This window comes from Lissotriton helveticus, chromosome 10 (assembly GCF_964261635.1).
Source record: "Lissotriton helveticus chromosome 10, aLisHel1.1, whole genome shotgun sequence".
Taxonomy (NCBI): Eukaryota; Metazoa; Chordata; class Amphibia; order Caudata; family Salamandridae; genus Lissotriton; species Lissotriton helveticus.
The window spans coordinates 1,190,130,998-1,190,148,618 of record NC_136071.1 but is presented as its reverse complement, the minus strand read 5'-3'; positions in this window follow the sequence as shown (position 1 = coordinate 1,190,148,618).

Here is a 17,621-nt window from a genome sequence, read left to right as displayed (position 1 = left end):
TCGATTCCCGACGCGGCAGGGTCGTGGACCAGGGTCAGCAGACTCGATAAATCTCGCCTCGGTGCCTACTCTAACCAGGGATCACACTCGGCAACTCTGGGCATTAGCTTGCCTCATCTCCACAATGGCCCCCCACATACGCCGGGGATGCCTGGTTTCACCTTGGAGATACCCAGAAGGGACCATCTCACAGGGATAGCCAGGACGGGTTTCCCAGTGGTCTTCAGCGCCAGGACGCCTCAGGGCAGCAGTGCGCTTTACAAGACATTTACACTTACATTTTTTTGGCTGCAAATTTAGTCAATAGTCTATCACTTAAAATTGCATATGCCTTTTCTCACTCACCTACTTCTGTTTTTGCTTTTTCCTGAGTTTTAGATTATCTTCTTATGACCTTGTTGGTTCTGGCACAGTGATAAACCTCTGACATCAGCTTCTCAATCCCCGGGCAACACCAATTAAAACTTTTTAAATGATAAATTATTGGGGAGGTGATCAGATCTTTTATTCGAAACAGCTGTTCAATCTTACACACTTTCCGGATAGATTGGGTAAAATGGTCACTTTCTGTGCGAGGGAGGATTTGAAATTGACACACCTGTGGCAAGGCTGATTCGTGTATGATCAATTGTTGAGCTTTTTCTACATCTTAAGAAGGTGATTGTTGCTGGTGAGTCCTCTTCTGTATTTCTGTTCAGAAGCCTTAGTCCTAGTTTTTCAAGCTACCTTCTGAATTTGCTTCCACCTTGAAGAGTGCCCCATTAGCACTTAGATGACTAAGGTTTGTATTAAAATCTCCGGAGATAATGAAGATTGCTTGCTTGAATTGATTCTGTAATGTGTGCATTATTTTGAGCAAAGTTTGCATGTTTTCCCTTTTTTTTTGTTTTGCTGGGGTGAATGTATACATTTGTAAACAGCACTGCAATAGGCATGAGACATGCCTTCTTGGGTTCCAGCTTAATTGCTCAAATCTAGGGCACCCCGAGATCCATTAGTTCTATGGCCCAGTTGAATTTTGTAGCACATAACGTGGGGAGGCCGCCCTTGGATTTTGAAAACGTTGTCACCGGTGCATGATACTCTATGTAGCTTACAATTTGTGTTGGTTCTGAACACAATGTTTCCTAAATTAGGATAATGTCAAAGTTCTGGAGAAATTACCTCGCACCCTCTTCTTGTAGCAGATTCTCCAGCCCATGTGCTTTCCATGACCAAATGTTTATGCTATCTGACTCAGTTTCAGAGCTTGTGTTCTTCTTGTCAGGCCCAGTTGATGACTTGACTGTTTAGGAAGACACAGTCTAGCCTGGATTATAAAGGCTGGGTCTGCAGAGTCATAATACACCTGCCGGACTTGTCCCTGGTGGTCATTGTTTGAAAACTTCAAATTGCTAGGTTTTCAAAAGTTCTTAGATACATTCCTGCCCTGCCACTTCCTTTAGGACTGCTTTTATAGAAGCAATGATCCTGGGAAGCGGGGAGGATGTGGTTCGATCTTTTGTCGCTCTATCCTCCATGAATTGAAGATGACTTGATTTGCCAACATTTGGTCAAATATATCCGGAAAGGTCTAAGTTGTTACTGTTGCTTCTCTATTGCTTCTATACGGATGGGGTCTGAATTAGACTGATGTCAAATCAGAAGACTTAATGTACGCAAGGTCCCTTATTTTGTTTGTTAACTTTAAGATGGTTCCTCCATTTAAAGTGTTGAACACCCCAATTAAAAACTGTAAACTTCGTACTTGTATAGCGCACTTATACCCTGAGGCCTCTAGGCGCTGTACGCATACTGCTGTGGAACGCTTCCTGGCTTTTCCCTGTGAAGTGCCCACTCCTGGGCACCCCCAAGGTGAAGCCAGGCATCCCAGCGCTGTTGGGGCAGTTGTGGAGATTAGGCAAGCTATTGCCCAGAGTCACAGAGTGGGTCCCATGATTAGATTAGGCACCGAGGCGAGAATTATCAGGTCTGGGGAAATTGAGCCCAAGACCCACCGAGGTGGGAATTGAACCCTGATTCTGGGCCAGACCTCTGCATGAGGGTCTGCCGCTCTAACCATTGAGCCACACTTCCCCAATTGATGTGTAGTTATGGATTATTAAATGTTTGTTAGCCTGGAGACCCCCTATTGTTCACTGCAGCTCAGGGAGTTTAATCCTTGGGATATCCTGAATGTTTGGTTGCTGGCCCTCATCCGGCCGAAAATGTTGTGCCTGTCGTGGTCTTGCATTGATATTTCATCTTGTTGCACTTGGATGTTTCTCCGTGTCGTTGCCGTGGTAGGGCTTTCCTTGCTTATTGGCCAATTTTGTTGATCCTCCAATTCGAGTGGCCTAAAAGTGGCTGCCTCTTCAAAAGGTAGCTGTGTTTTATCTGTATGCTTGTTCTCTTTTTTTCCTGCTGTGTGGTTATAACCACCTGACTGCCTGTTGCCCTTGAAGCTGTATCGTGACCATTTGGTGATTGTTCTAAGTTCTTTGCCAATACACTAGGTTGTGGACTTGGCGGGGCTGAGTGTGGTTTCTGTCCCTTGTGTATCATCCTGCAGTATTTCTATTGATTCAATATCCACCTTTTTTACTTTCTCAGCATCAAAGGCCTCAAAGTTTCTGCATTGAAGGAATAGCTACCATACCATGTTTACCTTTCTTGTGTGCTTTTCTTTGCTTTTTCTTTACCCTTTTTGTAGTCGTCTCCTCCAACTCTACTTTTTTTACAGCCTCAAGTGCTTGAAATTTTCTCCGGCGTCGGCTGTAACTTCTGGTGAGGGCCTTATGTCACAGATGTTTGCCACCTGTCCATTTCACTAGGATGGAGTCTGAGTAGCAATCACTGTGAGGTCCTCGCTTTCTTGTCTGCCCTTAATTACTGATGTTTCTTTTGCGTCATATTCGAGGATCCACACCCTGTCAAGTGGTCTTGCTGCTTGCAAACTTATTTTCATCAATTTGGATTCATGATAAAACTTGGTGTGTGTCCCCTAGAATTGAGCCCTAGCATGTAACCTGCTGTGTATTATTGTAGTTTTGAGCCCTCTGTACCAGCTCGTTGAGTGCTTGCAGCTTCTTGTAAACGCTCACTATGTGTTACTGCCAAGATGTTAAGGAGATCCACCTCAAGTTCCTATTTGTCAGCTTGGTGGTGAATTGCTGTAGACACTGCATCCATGGTTGACAGGATATCCCCCTGTGCTGACAGAGACACCTATGTCTGCTGGTTCAAGAGTTTCTTCATCTATTATTTTTGGGTTTAAAGTCGATCATATTCTACCTGTTTCCTCTGGATCGATGGACTGAGGCTTGCTTTTGCTGTGCCCTCCTGTTTGGACTTGAAAGAAGCTTATTTTCAAAGGTGAATTGGTCCTGGGCTGGTGAGCTGTTGCCTCATGCCACACATGGACTTAAACTGACTGTAGTGATATCCATTTGTCTTCCAGTCCCTTGCAAAGGATCTATCAATGTAACATGACATAACATGTTTAGTTGTAAAGCGCATGTTCACCTGTGGGCATCTTGGTGCTGAGAAACAGATGTTTATTGCTACAAAACTCAACTGTAGTAGAGGTACCAGCGGGGTTTTGATCTTCATTATGCTGGCTTCATGTGTGAATAATGCTATTTATGAAAGTTCAGTTAAGGGTTGATCCTGTGACTCATGGTGGCCTGCAGCTGACGAAGATGGCCGCACACTGAGCTAGCTCCTCTACCCTGTAGCGTGTGACCCCCCAAAAAACATCCGTAATCATCCATGGGTCATTGCTTCGCCTACTAAGGAGACTGCATCAACAGCTGCCAGTTACTTGCTGGAGTTGGCAGCAGAGGCGCTTTGGATCCAGGGTGGGTCACAGCTGCGGCCTAAGATGACGGCGGCTACAGCTGAATCCTGAGGACAAACACGGGCAGACAGTGGTGAGGAACATGCAGGCGGCTGGTTACCTCTGGATCCCGCCCTAAACTTGGGTCGTGATATCGCCCGGCAGAGCTATCCGGACAGAGAGAGGCAGGAAGGCCGAGAGGGCCTGGGGCTGCTGGCAGACTGAGGTGAGGGTGGTGCCGGCTTGTGGCTGATGGACTTGGGGCTGACTCCTGTGGCTGGGCCTTGTGGACGCTGAGAGCGCTGCGGCTGAGGGAGGCCGGCCGAAATCATGGATGAGGCCCAAGCGGCGTGTTAAATTTCATATAGGTACCCCGATATAGGTCTAGGTATCATCATAACCCTTCACCTACATTCTCTCCTACACTACATATATAACAGATTTGGAGAACTGACCTTTTACCCAGTTACAATACTAAACATAAGTATGTAGGGTTTTTCCCTGGACACTGGCCTAATAAATTATGCATGAAGATTCTTAGTTTCTTGGAATCACAGCAGGACCATCATCTCCTGCATAATAACTGTGTATAAAGTTCATTCCTGACGTCATCCTAAGTCCGACAGTGGCACAGCAAGGTAGAATCCCTAGGGATACCTTAGAGTATATAAACACCACATCTTGCTGACATAGTCAGTGGAGACCACGACTTCCATGCATACACACTGACGTGTGACACTGAGGTTCCTGCATGCAGATACTCCAGCTCGCAGTGGTCGGACATGCCTCACGAGGAGTTCAGCTCGAGGCCAGAAGGGGGTCCCGCAGTCTCACATCAGGTAATGGGGATGGCTTTATCCTAGACTTATTCTTGCCTTTACACCTACTCACATGCTAGGTACATCTAGTTAGGGTGCATTGTAGCAGTACACGTTTTATTGCCATGTATTTTATATAGTCTCCCATATTTATGATTTTAGCAAAATGGTAGAACCCTACCATCTGTTTACTTTCCTAATGCTACTACTCATTTATATATGCTACTGTCTACTGGTGATTTCAGTGGACTTTTTTTAAGCTAGAATAACGACTGTTCAATAAATACTTATTGAAAACGTCCCAACTGTTTAAGTATCTCTCTGAGAACATGTGAGCACGAGTGACTGAGCGAAAAGTAAGTTACTGTTTCCACGGTCCTGAGGGAGCAGGATTGTCATGTTCGATAGTTGCCGTGAACTATTCCCTCCTTGGTAAGAGGAGGTTATAGTGGCATTGCGAGCTAGCTGGTACACAGGCCAACATACCCAGTGGGGGTGTCTGGAATCAGTCTGGACACTAGTCCCGCAGTGCATGTTGTCTAAACGCGCAGATCCTATATAGGCCTTATAGGAACTACACGACATGGTGCCACAAACGTTGGTATTGGCACTTATTTAACAGTCAAATCTGAGATGTTCAGTCATGCTATTCTCAGAGACCCCCTACTCACATTTTCCCCAGAGACGTCTGGAGTAGGAGGAAAGAAATCCGGCGCAGCTGAGTAGGAAAATTCCTATGTATTGGCTGTTGGTTTAATCAAGCTTGAAGGATACAGTGTTCCTAGCTGTGCAAAGTGCCTTATCTCAGTTCCCTTGAAACGCTCTCCTTTCTCAAAATAATGACTGAACAGAGAAAAGACGTAGATGAAGGGAATGCACTAAACTTCCTAGCCAAAGAAGACGATGCAGATGGAATATATACTGCAGATAATGTTAGAAATGTCAACACCCTAAAACTAGTAGCATACGGTGTTACAATTAGAGGCGGGTAAGTGACTTTCGTGATTCAGGAACACAAATCATATAGAACAGAGATATTCTAATTCCCGCTGGCGAATGGACAAACTAGAACATTTCACTACTATGTAGAAGATGAAATACCAAATGAGTACAGTCCATATGAGGACAATGACATTCCATTCACTTATGAAAAACACCTCTACAGGTTTAAAGGCGCCTTCCCCCATACAAAAAAATAGAGTAAGACTCAGTCCGCTCGGAAGAGACAGAGAAACATGGCCAGTTTTAGTGGCATACACACCACATCCTTACATTGACACAATGCCAGGAGGAGACTTACTTGTACAACATAAAGAATGAATAAGACTTTACAGAAACCTGACACAGTTTGTGTTGAGAACAATCACACTTCAGCCCACATCGGCTACACAATCAGGACAAGTCCAAACTCCTGCAACAAAAATTACACCACAGACACTGCACGCAGTGATGGGTAAATGCCCACAAAACGTGAAAAAATGCCCTTCTGGATAGCACAAAAAATTACACAACTGGAGGCGGTGTTTCCACACATTGGTCCTAAGGAAAAGCATAAAATACTTACTATTTGCTTGCCAATGGGGATAGCTCCCTTTATAGAAGATTGTACCTCTTGGGGCACAGTCTTCGCTGCAATATATACCAGGACTCATGGTATCCCTTCTTTAGCTGTAATACCAGATGTATTAAGACAAATACAGAACGAGTATGGAGCAGAGCCTGCTCTAAACTTGGGGATGAAGTTGTTAAATAACTTTGCTCAGGTGTCGGCGATAATATTGGCAAATATTAAAGGAGAAGCAGCATCAGTGGCAATACGCCGATGCCTGAGAGAGTTCAATCCATTACAACAGGAGACAGAACTACCTAAAATAATTGAAACTGCTTATGCAGAATTAGGTAGAGACAGTCTGGGAGCAAGACCTGTAAAACCACTAATGGGGAGTTCAGATAAGGAACAGGCAAAGCAAACGCCAAAGCAAACACCAGTTTCTTCAACGAAGAATGAGACAATAATAAACAACAAAAAACAGACCTCATTCCAGGGGAGGGTCTCCTGAGCAGGAGCCTCCAGAAAGGAGATATAATATTAGGGATAGAGATGTCATTAAAAAACCTGACAGGTATCAGGATCAGGATCTCATTCCTTTCAGGGTTCATCAAAACACTCAGAGAGGGAAGGACGGTCAGAACAAAGACAAGAAGAGCGTACAAAGTCCAGAGACAAGCAACACACTTCAGACTACGCTTCAAAGAAAGAAGAGAAACCTAAAGCAAAACTTCAATTTAAAAAGAAGGTAGCAGGTCTCAAAGTAAGAAAAGCCTAAAATTCTGAGGACTCAGCTACTGAACAGGGATTGGGCTCTGACAATGCTAGACAGCATAAGTAGCAGAAGAAGTAACAATAGCTCGCCGGAACCTGATGGAATTTCTGGTGACAGCGGAGTTGAGTGAGTATATCACTGTGGAAACACCTGATACTAGGGTGAGTGTTCCACACAAGTTACATGAAATAACACTCCAACTGGAGGGGGACAAGCTGAGGCACGTTAAGGGTCTTGTTTGGGAGAACCTGACTTCTGGCTATGACATCCTATTAGCAGAAAGAGATTGCCCGCCTACTAGTGTTATGGAATGCCCAAAGGAGGAGCCGGTAATTTTTCCAGGTTTTCTCCGACCTAGTCCAGCACACCAAAGACATACATACGTGCAAGAGTTCACAGTATCCCTTGCTCCAGCATTATACCGCAACCACGTAGGGTGAGATGAAGAGTCACCCCAACACCTTATTCCAATAAAAACAAACCCAACTTCTCAAAGACAGTATCTCATAAAACAGGAAGCTAAAAAACAGGTCAGGGAGATCTTGGATCAATTAGAATAACAAGGTGTAATTGAACCATGCACCTCATCAATGAATAATCCTTTGTTTCCCATAATGAAACATGACAATTCAAATCATCTACTTTTAAACTGCAGACACTTAAACTCATGCAGAAAAACATTTGCAGTTCAGAACACACATAGTGCCGCAATAATGAATAACATTGTGCGCAAAAAATACAACATTAGATATCTCAAATGGATTTTTCTGCCAAAACATAGCGCCTGAAAGCAGATATTTGACAGCCTTCTCAGCGCTAGTGTAGTGTGTTTTATCTAGGGACCTGAATCGATATTTCTATTTTATACCCTTGTCCGGTTATAATCAATAATATCCATACAACGGCATAAAAACCCTATTATAATTCAGTCATAGCACATGCTGTCACATTAAGCAAGCCTACTCCTCCAGCCCCCTAGAAAGCACACCGAGTTCTCTAAACAAACCAAGCCTCCAGCTACCTGGGAAATCCCCATTGCCTTTGTTGTGATTTCGTCCGAGAACTCCTGTAAAGCACTGTAAGAACGACCAGTTCTTAGTGACATCTTTATTGACGTCTTATGTCCAGCCTTACGTCAAACCCGGCACCTTTCAGGTATAAATATACCAACGCTGCCTTAAGCAAACACACGGTGGTAATCCTGGAGCAGAGCAGCTATCTACTTCCGAAGAGCCCAGCTGATGCGAGAGCCCACGGATGCTGCCCCTCCCTTTTGACGCGCTGAGAAAGACGCTGTCCTTTCTCCTGCCGAGAAAATCCAGCTCCGGCGTCCGGGTGACTGGGATATCGAGTCCTGAGAGAGAGATACCAGCCCTCCTGCCTTCTATTACCCAGGTACTGAGCTGACTAACCCCTTACAGAGAATTCTTGAGTCAGATTCTTGGCAAAACAAACTTAACTTAAACTGCTACTTACTTACTCCTTCCCACGTATTAGGCTTAGGTCAGGTACACCGGGGTAGGCATAGTTAGAAGCACCAGTTGAGTACGATTAGTCAATGTATATATGTATGTATATATTTTATCTATTTTAAAGTATCATATGGCTAAGAAACCATATCAATGCTTTTACAGTATTATTTTGTAATCCTGCTTTTACTGTACGCACTTTACATCACTATAAGTATTGCAATTGTAGCAATTCATTTCTCTTGTATGAGGAAGGAGACTGCTCAATAAATAATACCTTTTATTGAAAACGCCCGTCTCTCTTTTCTCTGCAATCTGGTGAAACTAAGTACGCACCTTTGACTGAGTGAAATAGCTGTCTTTTGTTTTCACACGACTCTAGAGATATACTCTTAATCAGGGAGAGCAAAGTTGTCATGTTGAACGGTTGTCAGAAGCTAATCCCTTCTTGTTTATCCAGGGAGGTTAAACTCCTCCTCGCTTATTCGAGAAAGTTTCTAGTGACCTCTGAGCTAGCTGGCAAAAACTTAAGTCTAATATAGTCAGTAGAGACCTAGTTAACCTCAGTCCTACGTCTACACTGCTGAATATATTATTCCAATGTGCAGAGCCTATTGGGACTACAGGAACTACACTACATGGCGCCCAACGTTTGGTAAGGCGATAAATCTAACGCAAGACGTTAGAGTAACTCAGTCGTGCTTTTTCACACAGACCCTTTCTCCCGTAAATACTCCAAAAGACGTCTGGAGTGGGTAAAAGGTTAAAAATCCGCCGGAACTTAGTAGGCAGAGATTTCTATGTATAGTTTTTGGTTTAGTCAACGTTGAAGGATACAGTGTTCCAAAATATTGTGCACTTAATCTTTGTTTCCTTGAAACTTGATCTGCAACAAAAACCTTTCTGTCAGTAAAATGTCAGACGGTGAAGAAGAAAGGGAGGCAGCTAGAATAGCGGCTCGACTCCTAGAGGATGACAATAGTCTCCTGCAGACCGACCCGAATGCTATACTCATTCCGGTCAACATAAGAAAATCTATAACTCTTAAACTTATAGAAAATGCACTGACATCGAGAGGTGGTACAGTCATATTCGTAATTGAGGCACATGAATATCAGCAGGCAGAGGTATTCTATTCATGGATAAACTTTCCAGCAGCAAACGCTGTCACACATGAATTCCACTATTACAAAATAGAGGAACCTCCGGATGAGTACACCCCTTTCGAGGAGGTGGAAATCCCATTAAAATACCAAGAGCACCTGCTCTGGTTTAAAGGTGCCCTAAAACATAATAATCACATCACCAGGCTCTGTCCACTAGGTAGACCAGGAGCAACGTGGCGGGTTCTAGCCAGCTACACACCACATCCAGACATCGAAAAAATGTCAATACCAGAACTTTTAGTCCACCTAAAAATACTAATTAAAATACATAGACAATTATTCCAATATGTAATGCGGACTTCAACAATCCAACTAGCTATTAACATTCCACAGCTGACCCCTCATCAGGGGAACACAAACAAAATCACACCACAGAACATACAATCATGTCTGGGTAAAGTACCCATAAAACGGGAACAAATTCCATTCTGGTTAGCACAAAAAATCACTCAAATAGAGGCAGTATTTCCGGATACTACCCCTACTGAGAAACACAGAATTCTGACTATCTGCCTTCCAATGGGGATCGCACCACATGTGGAGGACTGTGACACTTGGGGCTCAGTCTTTGCTTCCATTTACACAAAAACACATGGTGTTCCGTCCATGGCGGTAATACCCGATATGCTAAGACAGATTCAAAATGAATACGGTCCAGAACCTGCTTTAACTCTGGGTATGAAATTACTGAAAGACTTCAAGCAGGTCTCATCTTTATTATTATCCAACATAAAAGGAGAAGCAGCATCTGTGGCGATCCGCCAGAAATGGAAAGAAACAGATATAGCAGAACAACCATTTGAACTTGCCAGAATCATAGAAAAATCCTATGAAGAACTAGGAAGAGATAGTTTGGGTGGGAAACCAGTAAAACCCCAACTAACTGAAAATCCTGAAAAGATATTTATTAAAAATAATCTAAACACTCCAAAAAAGAGCTGGGATGGAAATAAACAATCCACTCCCAAAGAAAAAAGATTCCAGTCCAGAGGAAGGTCTCCTCGGCGGAGAGAAAGATCTCCGGACCAAGGACACAAGTCTCCCCAGAGGGAGCCCTCTGAGAAAAGATACAACCTTAGAAATAGGGATAATCTAAAGAAACCTGATAGATTTCAAGATATTGATACACGTCCCTCTCGATCTTTTCAGACTTCCTCGCAGAAATCGGAAAGAAGAGGACGGTCAGAACAAAGGGAAGAGCACGTCAAGTCCAAAGACAAGGAACCTGCTCATCAAAGTAAAAAAATACAATTTCCAAAAAAGAAGGTAGCCAGTATTAAAGTAATCAAACATGCCGAGGATCCTGAGGACACAGCTGAAAAACGGAGAGTGGGCTCAGACAATGCTGGGCAGCGCAGCAGACGTGAGCATAGCTCGCAAGATCCTGATGAATCATCTGGAGACAGTGGACACGAATGAATACATTCAGGTGGAAACTGCAGATACCAGAGTTAGCAAACCTCATAAGATATACGAAATAACATTACGTATAGAGGGGGATAAGACTAGGAAAATAAGGGGTATATTTTGGGATAACCTTTCCAAAGGCTATGACATCCTTTTAGCTGAAAAAGACTGGCCACCAGAATTTGTCAGGGAGTGCCCTCATGGCGAAGAAATGATTATGCCTGCCTTCTCAAATCACATTCCAATTCATAAAAAATATACACTTGCAAGAAAGTGGTCAGTAGCCCAAGCTCCTGCATTATATAAAAACCATGTCGGATGGGATGAGGACTCTCCTCCTCACAAAATCCAGTTAAAATGTCAACCAACTGCACAGAGGCAGTACCCAATTAAGCAAGAAGCTAAAAAACAGGTCAGTGAGATCTTAGATCAACTTGAATACCAGGGGGTGATTGAAACATGCACCTCACAAATGAACAATCCTTTGTTTCCTGTCTCCAAACCAGACGAGTCATATCGACTAGTTTTGGACTACAAACACCTTAACTCATGTTGCAAAACTTTTGCAGTACAAAACTCACACAGTGCAGCACTAATGTATAACATTGTGCGCAAAAAATACAAAACAACATTAGACATCTCAAATGGATTCTTTTGTCAAAACATAGCACCTGAAAGCAGGTATTTGACCGCTTTCTCAATAATGGGCTCGCAGAAAATTCTGTCGACTCCCACAGGGGTTCAAGAATAGCCCAGGATTATTCTCAGCAAGAGTAACAGAGTTACTACAAATGTATGATGATGAGGCATTATCTTATGTCGATGACATCTATCTAACAGATGATGACTTGGATACTCACTTGAAAAGAGTGAACACCATAATACTTTGGTTTGCAGCAGAGGGTTACAAATTCAACTTTAAAAAATCGCGAATTGCCCATCTAACTGTCCTGTTTTTAGGATATGAATTATCAAGTGAAGGCAAAAGCCTGGCAGACAATTTCTTAGAGAAATGCGCTGTAATCCAAGCACCAAAAACGCTGAAAAACTTACAATCAATTCTAGGTTTCCTGAATTTCGGAAGAACTTACATTCTAAATTATGCAGAGAGGGTTAAACCTCTCTACGAACTAATAAAACCAGATTTTAAACCAATCAATTGGACTCAAAAACACACAGAAATTTTGAGATCATTGCAAACAGACATGTTAACAAAAACAAAATTGCAAACTTGCGATAACACACGCAACCTTGTAATCCGAGTCATCCCAGGAAGATGCGGATTCACGTACCTAACCTCTAATGAGGGAGAAACGGTACCAATAGCATACAAATCACACTTGTACTCACAAGCTGAAAAAACATTCAGTCTCGCAAAAAATGTTGTAAATGCGGTTCAAACAGCTGTAGCAAAAGAAAGAGCCCAGGCCCAAGGCAGACGGATTACTGTTTTAACAGCAGAATCAGCCTTCGAGGCATTAACAAGCCCATGTAATTTAACTACCGTGGCATTAGATCCAAAATTGATACAATGGGAAAATTCTCCTGCTACAGACAAAGTGAAATACTATTTTGACCCGGAAATGAAAAAATTGAAATATCTAACATATGAAAAAGAATATCCTCTGCCTAACGACATTCTGCCCATACAACTTTACGCCTGCGTAATATACACAAACAGTTATGCGGAACCCTCAGTTTGGGGAAAACAAGCCTATAACGCTACGTGCGAGGTTGTTAAAAACCGGTGGCGCGGAGGTAAATTGAGACCTCTGGTAACAATGTCACAATCTGTAAAAGACAATTCAGGTCAACAAACTGAACTAATAGCTTTGAAAATGGCGCTAGATATTGCCGATCGCGAATTCCCGACAGTAATAGTGTGCGATTCGCATTACTGCGTCAAATCATACAATAATGACTTGCAGAAATGGGTTCAAAACGATTACAAGGATGACACAGGTGCCACAATAAAGCAAAAATCGCTTTGGGAACAAGTAGTTCTGTTAAAGAAAGAACTACAAAAGACTCACGTGATACATTCACTGAGTCATGAACGTGATGGCGTTCACGTTACAGGGAATTCATTGGCTGAGACAGCCACAGCGGAAGCAACTAAACTGGCTTCCGTAGCTACAAAAAAGCATTCAGAAAAATACATGGACGGGGAAACCATGCTGGCGGTAAAAACGTCTTCAAAAGACGACTGTGCAGCGCTACCCATGAACTATCAACTCAATTATACATACATAATCAATGCAAACTCCGTTCCTTTTGCTCGAATCCCTGGAGTGGGGAATAGGGTAATTCCAAACACGAACAGGAGAGTCTTATTAATAGCAGACGCACACATGGGGGAAGGTCTAGGGCATCGAGGGATCTTGAAATCTCTGAGGGAATTACAATCAGAATACTGGTGGCCGGGAATGAGCCTGCAAAACTACAAATTTGCATTTAACTGTCAGAACTGCAACAGAGATCGCAGTGGCGAACTGCCCGGAGTATTGCCAGGACCCTTCTTTTAGATAGCATAAGACTATCAATACGAAATACCCAGATAAAATGCGTCCTATTAATATCATTTAAGACTAGATTCACTTAAAATGTAGACCCCAGCTCTCGGCTGACGCCAGACTGTTATAAAAGATTTGCGAGTCTATATCGGCACATACGCAAGTGGCATGCTACATTCTGACCAGGGTCCCGGGTGTAGCTCTCGAGCTTATAAGTGGGCCATGACCAGCATGGGCATTGCGTTGCGGTAATCTTGTCACTTCCTTCCTGAGGGAAACGGGATTGTGGAAAGAAAAAACCGAGACATAAAGCAATCTATAACGGCAAAGGTATTAGGTTCGGGGGATGGGTGGGTCAAATATTTAACAAGTGTCCAATGTAGTCTTAACAATCTGCCAAGAAATTCTCTAAAAGGTTTCAGTCCGTACGAACTATTGTTCGGGACTAGAATGCATATCCAGGACCTTGATAGTCAGACTTCAGTGGTAGAAGGAAAATGCTTTGATATCAAAGATCGTTTGGCTATTTTACAGGACTTAAATGAAACAAGAAAAGACCTGAGCAACATAAAGTTAAAACAGCAGCCAACAGCCCTGAAGAGAAACCACCTGTCCCAGCAAGGCCTGTCTGGATTCCAAAGATTGGGGATCTGGTCAGAGAGAAAATCGCGGTGAAGAAGGAATTTGAGCCTTCTTACAGAAAAACAGTACCTGTCTTAGCTGTCAACGGAACAAGATCAGTTGTACTACCGCCCCTTGCTGGTAAAAAGGAGAACTGAGTTGTATCCATCGACCTGGTTAAACCACAATCATGTGGCCAATAATAAGTAGTAGGCCAAGTGGACTCCCAAGAAATAGCAGAACACCAAAGTTTTCTACAATACAAGAGGTTCAAACTGAGAGACTAATCACATTTGATAAACCTACAGTGAATCAACAAGGACTATGCAACAAAGCCATGGAACCTATGCCTCTTAAAACCCAAATTGCAACAGCTCGTCAAGAAACACCTGTCTACAACGATGTAGCCTCAGACTATGCTAATGAAACAAAGAAAATTCCAAAAGCAAATAAAAATCCGGAAGCAATTCCAACAATTGACAGAACTGCATCAGGCTACTTCATCAATTTCGATGACTTTTCCGAGGATCCAAGCGAACCTAAAGAACAGCCAACTACAAAGACCTTTAAAGACAAAGCAAAAGAAATCTTTCATCAACTCAAAGAAACCTATCTGATTTCTCCATGGATTGAATTTTGGTTTGTGTTAGGTGTACTTTTCCTCCTGCTTTGGCTCATCATGGTACTGTGCTTGGGACATTTCATTGAGGGAAAATATAGTACAATGGACATAGCAAGTCAGAACATCAACTTGGTCCTAAAGCCACACAAGTCATCCCACATTGAGAAAAGAGAACTAACATCAGTAAATTTCACAGCAAATCCAATACCCAGTGGGGTAGCTTGGGACAAAACAGATTACGAAATTTATGGGCCGGTCGAGCTCTTGAAGTATCCACATCAATTAAAGGTTTCATTAAATGACTTTGTAAAACCGAGCACATTCTCTGATGATTGGGACTTTGAAAGTATTAATGATATGATGTCAGAATTGGTTATGTCAGCAAAATTTACAGAACATGATTATTTACAGGGTTCATCAAATTATGAACAGATGTACTGCTACAATCACTATGCTAACCATTATTTGCATAAATCTGCTCAACCTAGAAATGTTTTTAATTATAATCAATGGGAACATTGTGCAACTCCACCAAAAGGCAGTTCAAAAATATTTTATGATAAATTCCCATACTTCTCAGGGTTTAACACAAGTGATGCAGAAACATTTTATTTCAAACTGTTAAATAGGACAGGCATGAAAACCATGCTGACAAACACTAAATTAATCTATTCAGAAACATTTTTTGAAAACATGAACACATTTGGTTTTGATTTTTGGAAAAACGATATTGAAACAAAAACCATCTGGGGTACCAGAGATTGGCAGGTCCAAGGTATAGAATCATTATTTAGAGCCTGCATGATCCCAGAACAAATTATATTCTTGAATGACACTATTTAACAGACAACCTGTCTTGGCCTAGCCAAAATTAAAGACTTAAACAAACCGTCTATTCCAAAGCCAACACCTGACAGTAATAGCACTACAGATGTTGAGATAGACGTATACCATATTGTTAACCAAAACAGAACACATCCTGATTGGAAAAAATGGTTGATCTGGCCCACAGACACAAATCACTGTCAAGATAGATTCCTGAACAAAATACAGGGGTTCAAATTGACCAGGCCAGACCCTAGATACTCCCAGAGACAACATCCAGGGATAGTTACAACATACAGTGTAGGAAAACTCTGCCTCGAATGACTACAGACATCTACACTGGCAGAAATTAAGCAACACGACTTTACTTAAAGAAGGTGCTGACTTGCGTGATTTCATAATGGGACCACACAAACAGCGTCAAAAACGTTTCATAGCGGCCAGTATATATGCGGCATACAACGAAGCTTGGAAAGAAACACAAATTGAAACAGCAGAAAAAATACGAGAAATTGACCGTATCAATTTGGAAAAATCACTTTCTGTTGTGAACAATGGGTTAATGACTGTCTTCCAGGATATATTCACTGGACAGTATTGTATCATCTGCAATTGATATAATAGAACAGGACTTACTAATGTTGCAACATGGTCAGTCCCAATTACGTTCTATTGTACAGCTTGGCTGGTCGTTACAAAATCTGCGTTCAGGCTACGTGCCTTGGCGTTTAATCAACACAACGTCATTATTTTCTATCTTTAACCTTACTGATACACAAATCAGCTTGGCACAAAAAGGAGCGGAATATACAATTCTGAGCATTGAAAAACTTGAGAGATTACCATTGACAATGTCAGAACGACCTGTCATTGAATGGATAATACACGGAATCATAACTATTCCAATAACAACTTTCCAATTTAAATACTGCCAAGAGTATATACGAGCAGACCAGTATGAAAGGTTGGGTAAAGAATACATTAAGTCATCATGGAAATTAACTTACACACACACATGTTATAGTGAAAAAGGACAGAATGTATTTCTTAGTGGTGATAATTGTAAAAGGTCACTAAGTGGTATACTTCTGTGTTAGGGTATAAACCTACATGGGGCCTGTGAGGGGACTTCAAATAACCTTTCATGCCACCAGCATGGCACACCTGCAACTCGAATAGAGCCATTTTTTAGACGGCTTTCTAACGGGAGCTACATTCTAATAGTGGACCACAGATGTTGTGGCTTGGTGCCAGGAAAAGCTTATCTAGTAAGCGTTTCTTCCATAGTCACTTGCTGTATGCAAGTATTGTATCCGAACAACACTCCAGACAGGGAGGGAAAAATTTGGCCCATTTTGAATATCTCTTCTATTCGAATTGATACTTTAATCAGAATGAAGTCTGTTCTTCTACAGACGACTGTGCCCTTGACGTCATCAAAAGAAACGTATGATCTTCAAGTTGCAAGGACAACGGCAGAGATACATAAACTTTTATCAACAAATTGCCCCTTACATTTCGCGGAAATGCTAAGCCAAATCTTAAACATGTCCGATACGAATGGTATCCCACATGTATTTAAGACAATTTTTTCGGGACTGTTAACACCCTTCAAAGCAGTCCTGGGCATCTTTCCTAATTTTGTCCATTCGGTCTTTGGCGGCATTCCACTCCTGTTTGGACTCGTAGCAGGCATTTTATTTTTGATTCTCCTGCTTCGTTATGGCAAGCCATGTCACAGACAAGACTCCAGCAACAATGGAAGAAACGATCCGAGCTATACGCTATCGGGACCGCATAACTAAAGTCCTAGGATTAGCCCGGCTAAGAGATCTAAATATGACCTGGTTTCTTTCATTCAGACCCATCTGGCAGAATTATATCTTACCTGTGTTAAGATGTATGCTGTGCGGAGAAGAGTGCGTGTTAGACGTCGGTCTCACACTACAATCAGAAGTACCATTGGATACAGGTACTTTGCTAAGTCCTGTAACGGCTCATGCATCGTGTTGTCCCCAGCGGTTACCTATCCTGATGAT